This window comes from Chiloscyllium plagiosum, chromosome 37, assembly GCF_004010195.1.
Source record: "Chiloscyllium plagiosum isolate BGI_BamShark_2017 chromosome 37, ASM401019v2, whole genome shotgun sequence".
NCBI lineage: Eukaryota > Metazoa > Chordata > Chondrichthyes > Orectolobiformes > Hemiscylliidae > Chiloscyllium > Chiloscyllium plagiosum.
In genome coordinates this window covers 14,008,813-14,016,521 of record NC_057746.1, presented here as the reverse complement: position 1 = coordinate 14,016,521, position 7,709 = coordinate 14,008,813, and positions in this window count along the sequence as shown.

Here is a 7,709-nt window from a genome sequence, read left to right as displayed (position 1 = left end):
CTGGTGGCCATTGTGAGCTGTCCAAATGCATCAAGCGATACCTGGTAGCAATGGCAGCAGGGGATCGATCTGTGCTGATATTTGATGTCCTTTTTTTGAGATTAAAGATGCCTATTTTACATATTCGTTTCTGAACTACACTCCAATTTGCTGTCTTAACTTGGCCCTACTTTTTATCTCCATTGATTGCTCTGTCTGGTTGACTGTCATTTTCACTTTTGACCCGTTTGTGGCCATTTGTTGTCAGAAGCTACAAACGAAATACTGTACTGCTAAAACTGCAGCTGTGGTAATCGCATTGGTTTGTTCCTTGAGCATTTTAGAAAGCATTCCAATCGACTTTGTATATGAACCTCGGAAAATAATTGATAATGTACCATGGTCCTGTTCGATATCATCACGTTTTTATCGCCTACCCATATGGGTCGCATTTCTTTGGTTGGAAACCATTTTAACTCCATTTCTTCCATTTCTTTTGATCTTATTGCTTAATGCAATGACCATTCGGCACATTTTACAAGCAAGCAGTGTGAGAAGTGGACTGTGAAGAAATAACAATGGTCAGAATAACAATGATCCTGAGATGCAGAGCAGAAGAAAATCAATTATCTTATTGCTGGCTATTTCTGGTAGTTTTATACTTTTATGGATGGTAACATTAGTATCATACATATGCGTCCAATTTACAGACACTCAATTTTATAAAGAAAATTACAATGACCCGTTTACTATTCTTGAACAATCTGGATACATTCTCAGGACTTTGAGTTGTTGCACAAACACCTTTATTTATGGAGTTTCCCAGAAAAAAAATCAGAGATGAACTGAAGAACATGATTAAACATCTCCCTTCTTTAATAATGTCTTTGTTCAAAAGGCTATGTGGCTTTACTAAGTTAACTTATTAAAGGATTTTAATTAAGGAAATTCCTGTCAATTTGCTAACACTAGCTGAATGCATTTGTAGAATTGACAATTAATTTAACATTCTTAAGCTCTGTGGACAATAGTTCTAAATGCCTACAACGTCTTTAAAACATTTTTGTCCGTTTTAAAACCTGGTAGTCAACCTAGCTGACTAATTCCGGGTAATTTCCACTGTGCTCTAACCAAAACAAATTGCAAAGTTATGGTTTGGGCTGCCTGCTTAAGAATGTTTTGAGTGTTCTGGCCAGTCCATAACACAGTTCAGTTGCTGGTCAATGTTTACGCAAAATATGTTGACTGTGGAATCATTATAATTAGGTGTGTAAATACAACAATATCAGACATCAGTTCAATCAGCGTTGATTTTGAATTCACTATGTAAACATTCTCTCTGGGGGAAAATATGCCAACGATTGTGTTGTGTTTTTGAAAATACTTTATACATTTAGAGTTTTGCAACAGGTGATTATCGTAATAGAGAAAAAAAAACTGAACCGATGTAAAATCAAAAGCGTCAATCGACATCCTTATGGCAAGCATATTTAACTTCATTGCCTTGTAATTATTGGAGAATAGAAGCGTACATAGAACTAAATTCATCTTATAAATAAAAACATACCAATAACACCGACAATCTTTATGCAAGCAACAATGAAATAAAAAGAAATAATAAAATGAGAATGTCAAAATTAAACTGGGACCAAACGTGTTAGACAAATAATCGTGTTGCTTTACTTTCAATCTTTAAAAAGTATAGCCGAGATGTACAAACACCAATTAGAATATAATCAAAGAAATATGGAACTAACATATGGAGCTGGAAACAATTTTACTGACCATCTGGTTTACAATTAACCAATGTTTTGCACAAGACGATGGCATTGTAGGAGGTGACGAGCTCAGCTAGATTGTGGGTTCGGGGCAGGATTGCGGTAGTCGGGGGGTGGCAGTGGTTACAGTGTGTTAGGGATCTTTGAACAAATATGCTTGGAACTTCTGATATCCAGAACAGAAGAATCTGGGCAAAGGTGGCGGATCCGTGTTTGGAACCTTAAGAAGCAAGACATAAAAACATTGTGTGCAATAATCTCCAATAATTCCTGAAGGAGGGCTTATGCCCGAAACGTCTCCGATTCTCCTGCTCCTTTGATGCTGCCTGACCTGCTGCGCTTTTCCAGCAACACATTTTTTCAGCTCTGATCTCCAGCATCTGCAGTCCTCACCTTCTCCAAAGTTTAGCCTTCCTGTCGGTGATTTTGTATTACTCGTGGCCTTACACAGAAGCCCCTAACACTGGTTTCAGTGTCAGGGGCTCGGGTAATATGTTCAAAACCCGACCTGAATTATGACAAGTAAAATATTTATATTGATCAATCCAGGTATAAACTAGTACTTGGTTGACACCATTGAATAGAGCAACCACAGACCACTCAATGCCAACTCGACAAGACCACCGCACATGACCTGATTATACCCATATTACAAATCTGGACCAAGGGAATTAGCAGAAAGGTATAATCACAAAATGCGTGTAAAATGTTGTCATCTACTGCTAAATATGCTCTAGACTTTGATTTAAAGCTTTGGTATTGATAAATTTATCCAAATGTCCTGCTACAATCAGATGCTTATTTCTTACCTTCACGTAGTCTTGGGTGATGTTTGATCACGGCTGTGTCCTGTTGGAGTCGGGCCATTTCCTGCCTTTCAGAAATATATAAAGCACAACTGATAAACAGGGATCTCACTACTGTGCATCTGTAATGAGTTATGGACTGGAACGTTTACTATATCTCCAACCTGTGACGTATTCCAAATAATACAAACATGCACACGCGTGCACACACACACACGGCTCGAAGAGGATTGCCAACTCCACCATGGCAATCAGTGTGGTGCTGTTTAGGAGCGGCACGGTAGCACTCCTGCCTCACAGCACGAGGGTCCCAGGTTCAATTCCAGCCTCGGGTGACTGCCTGTGTGGAGTTTGCACATTCTCCCTGTGTCTGCGTGGGTTTCCTCCGGGTGCTTCGGTTTCCTCCCACAGTCCAAAGATGTGCAGGTCAGGTAAATTGGCCAAGCTAAATTGCCCATAGTACGAGGTGCATTATTCAGAGGGAAATGGGTCTGGGTGGTTTTCTCTTTGGAGGGTCACTGTGGACTGTTTGGGCCGAAGGGCCTGTTTCCACACTATAGGGAACCTAATCTAAGAGCATCTGAGGGGCAGCTGCCTGACCAGCTATGCTTTTCTAGTACCACACTTATCGACTGTAATCTCCAGTATGTGTTGTCCTCACTTTCTCCCAGTTGATGATAACCGTACTGCAAAGCCTCTTCCAAGGATGCCTCCCGTGAAGAAGTTCTCCTCGTCCCTCTACAAGGGTCTCAGTGAGTCTCTCTCTTACTGTACCTCGTCGTCTTCTCTGCCCTGAAGTTCTTCAGCCACGTCGTGAACCAACCACCCTCTTCTCCCACCTATCACCACCACTGCCCCAACCTTCTTCTGTCAATCGGATTCCCAGCTTAATTCCAAACACACACGACACGCCCCCCTTTAATCTCTCAGCCCCCTTGGGCCACCCTGATCTCCAGCATCTGCAGTCCTCACTTTCCCTACATCTATTAGAATAAATGACACTATGTATTGCATTTTACGGAGTGGAAGCAAACATTGATCTGCTTCGTGAGATTCTCTTCTGCCTGGCCACACATGATTATTTCCACCAAGTATTGTCTCATGGCGCATAGTTGTCTCAGGCACAAGTGGAAACAGTATTCCACAACAGTATTCCTAGCAATGAAAACCCTATAAATGTGATTTAACAATTGCACCTTTGCTTACTGACAAAACATCGAGAAGGCAATAGCCATCAAGATATTTGCCTCTTCCTTCCTAAACGTAGTGAAAGTGAAGGGAACTAGGGCAGCTTCAGGTAAGTTCACAAAATCAACCTTAATATTCAGCATTTATTTCCTTACTAAGTAAATGGACGCAAGAAGAGAAATTAATGTGCAATAAACGTTCATCAGCAAAGTGATTCCATAAAGGGATGATATAAATAATTGATCCAGAGCAACATTCTGAATCCTGCAACTCACATTCACTGTAATGACAAGAAATATTTCATCATCATTTTCCAAAATGAATAATTCAAATTTATATCACACAGAAACAATTCAAATCTCCATGTCATAAAGGAGAAATCACCTCCAGATATGATATTGCAATTTACTGAATCTTGATGACAAAAATTTGATATAGCTATTGGTCTATGCACTATTGATGCCGGGTGTTATTCTATCTACACTGGAAATAGCATCATCAAGTTACCAAACTTGAGAAACGGTTAGATTGAGTCAATTAGTTAACTCCATTCATTTCTATTTGATATTCTTATGGTTTGTAAGTAAGGAGTTCTTTTCATGAAACAACATTTTCATTCAAGTGATTCCCCCCCGCCAAAAAAAAACCCAAATGAAACACTGAAGCTTTGTGCAAATTCATTTTTTCTGCTTCAGTCTGAATACTGACACAATTACTATCGACACTCCGGAGGCAACAGTGGAATGCTTTAACTCCATGTTTGAAATTATTGTATCGAAACATAAATCTATCTTTTCATTCTTTTAACCAAATGATGAGAAATAAATTCAAAACGTGTGGCGTTGGAAAAGCTCAGCAGGGCAGGCAGCATGAGAGAAGCAGAAGAGTCGACGTTTCAGGCATAAGCCCTTCATCAGGTCTGACCTGTTTGTTTTCCAGCGCCACACCTTTCGACTCTGATCTACAACATGCGCAGTCCTCACTTTCGCTTTATGATAAATGTAATCTGCTAAAACCTCCAACCATGCGAACTTTAAGAAGCATTACTAATAACACTTTAGGGATAGACGTGCAGATCATATCAATGCAATATAATCTGGGACGAGTGGACGAATAAAAACAAGCAAGTAAAATGTCTCACTTTCAATTTTACTTCTCTCTTTCACTACCAAGGATGTGTGGAACGTTTGGAAGATGTTAATTCACAGCAAAAGAAAAACGGCCGTTTACTTTTGAGATGGATATTATCAACTTTATCTGAATTCATTTTCCTTATTTTCAATGAATATTAAACCAATCCTTTTCTCTAACCTAAACTTGCAGTTTTCTCTTATTGCATCAGATGACTGATTGCATATCATAATAGGTCTCTGTATAGTTTGTGAAGATTCTTTGAATGCATGAATCAGGTAGCTTATTAAGTATGTATTATTGTGTAAAACATATTCAGAATTTGGTGACTCTGGACCACTGAAACATGCACATCTATTAAATTATTTAAGCATTATTAATCTACGACTTAATACTTTTAGAATCAAGAGCCTTGTCTTTTTTTTTGAGTGTAGGGATTAAAATGTATTTCAGACGGTTGATCACGTAAATGGACTCTTTTTGACTCTTTTAAATGATTTTGACTCTTTAAACGAGGAACCATCTGATGTAATCATACTCCTTCAGCAGTAGATGGAAATACGCCTTGGGGTAATGTGTTTGTTCAAAACACTGACACTGATGTCAATCATTATGTAATACACCCTTCAGGTTCTCTGCCTGTATTCCTGATGAAGGGCTTTTGCCCGAAACGTCGATTTTACTGCTCCTCGGATGCTGCCTGAACTTCTGTGCTCTTCCAGCACTATTAATCCACAATTTAAAATTTATGGTCAACTCTGTTGAACTGGTGTACTTTTCCTTCCGTCGATGATATGTTCTGTTTGCCTGGATGCGGTTGATGTTCATTACCATCATAAATCAAATAGGAAGAACACCCTGTATGTTGAAAATTCTGGATAGAATGATTTGCCTGGAAACACAGTTTCTCCTTCCTTAAAAAAAATACAGTCCCTTAGTTTCATTTGTAGATTGCGTTTGTATTTTTTAGAAGCAAACACTGCGATGATTAGGATTTTGATGTAGAATTCGAAGATACTAGAACCATTCACGAATTCATCCAGTGTCTGTGAAGAAAGACAAATCAAATAAGTTTATGGACAAAATTTATGAATGTTGATTAACTAAAAAAATCCGTTTTACTGTGCACCAACATTGTATTTTGCCAACCTTTTTAAAAAATAATAAAACGATTTCCGTCATAAAAAGCAGGTTATTGTGTTGGAATCATACATTTCTTTCTTATTCATGAAGTCAGCTAGATTCGATTGGATGCATTCTTAACATTTTCTTCAGCGTATGCTTATGGAAATCAACTCCACATTTTGAATATGCTTTGTTTAATAACATTTCCTTTGAATTCACGAAGAAGTGGTGTATTGTTTTTCCATTTTTGACAACTGCAATTGGATACACGTTATGTATGTGTACCTGAGTAGTGATTTTATGATCTCTTGAACTGTCTCCACCACTTCTCTCTTCGATTTGGATTTCCAGTGGGAAAGAAGCCTATAAATACGTATTAATGGATACAGTCTGTTCAATCAGTTTCGCTCTCCAAATAACATTAATTTGTGCAATGCCTCTTTTATTTTACAATATTAATGAGATAACTGCTGTTCGCAGTATTCTAAGATTGGTTTTATAATATATTATGTTACTTTGATATAAAACGTTGATTTAAAGTTTGAATCTACAGACATACATTATAGAGATGAAACCTTGGGATTTCTTGCGAGTTTTGTTAGCCTTCTTAGCGTGTAGCTTCTTTGATGAAATCTGCATCCATTCGCCTATGTCCACTTGTTCTACACACTGTTTCGACATTTAATTGCTAAAAGGCGCATTACAATTTTATTTTTTCTGCTAAAATGCACTGTGTCACACACACCTGTATGGAAGTTCTGTTTTCCTACCCATTCTACAACTTTATGAAAATAATCTTTCGATTTCCTTCGTTTATGAGAAAACCCTTCAAATTTAGCAGCTTAAAGATTTTGCTTGACTGTGTGTGCAAAGAGTAGACAGTACTTACATCAGACAAGCCCCTTTGAAATATTTAATCTAATTTCCTGTCAAGTATATGAATAAAAAGAAAATACAAAGTTTTGTGACAGCACAGCCTTGGAATAGAAACTCATTTTCACACATCAGCCAATCCACCTAATGCAGTTGAAAATTGAATGGCCCAACTTACTAGAGACTGGGATGACGAGTCGACCCTTTATTTCAGAGTGCAGCAAATTTATTCCATGCAGCCGTGATGGGTGATAATATTGATTGGGAATAAAACGTCATGATGTGACTCACTTTCCAATTCTCCATAGCTGGCGGGTAACAACATAAACAGTGCACGATATTTTGAACAGAAAATTGTAAATGAACTGATCATCCTCAAACTATAGGCAGTGAAAGCATATTTTTTTTCAATTCGCAGCAAATCTGGTGGCAATTGTAATTCTCTCCCACGGACGCTGTGAGCTCTCCAAATGCATCACTACATACCTGGTGGCCATGGCGGTGGCAGATTTGTCTGTGCTGGTATTTGACGTATTGCTCTACGAGATTAAAGATTCGTATTTTCCGTATTCATTCCTAAACTACACTCCAATTTGCCGTCTGAACCTTGTCCTGGGCTTTGTTTGTGTCGATTGCTCTGTGTGGTTGACTGTCGCATTCACCATTGATAGGTTTGTTGCTATTTGTTGTCAGAAGCTACAAAGAATCTACTGCACAACTAAAACTGCAACAACAGTGATAGTCGTGGTGTGTTGTTTGAGCACTTTGCAGAGCGCTCCCATTTATTTTACATATGAAGCTCATGAAATAATTGATGACATCTCATGGT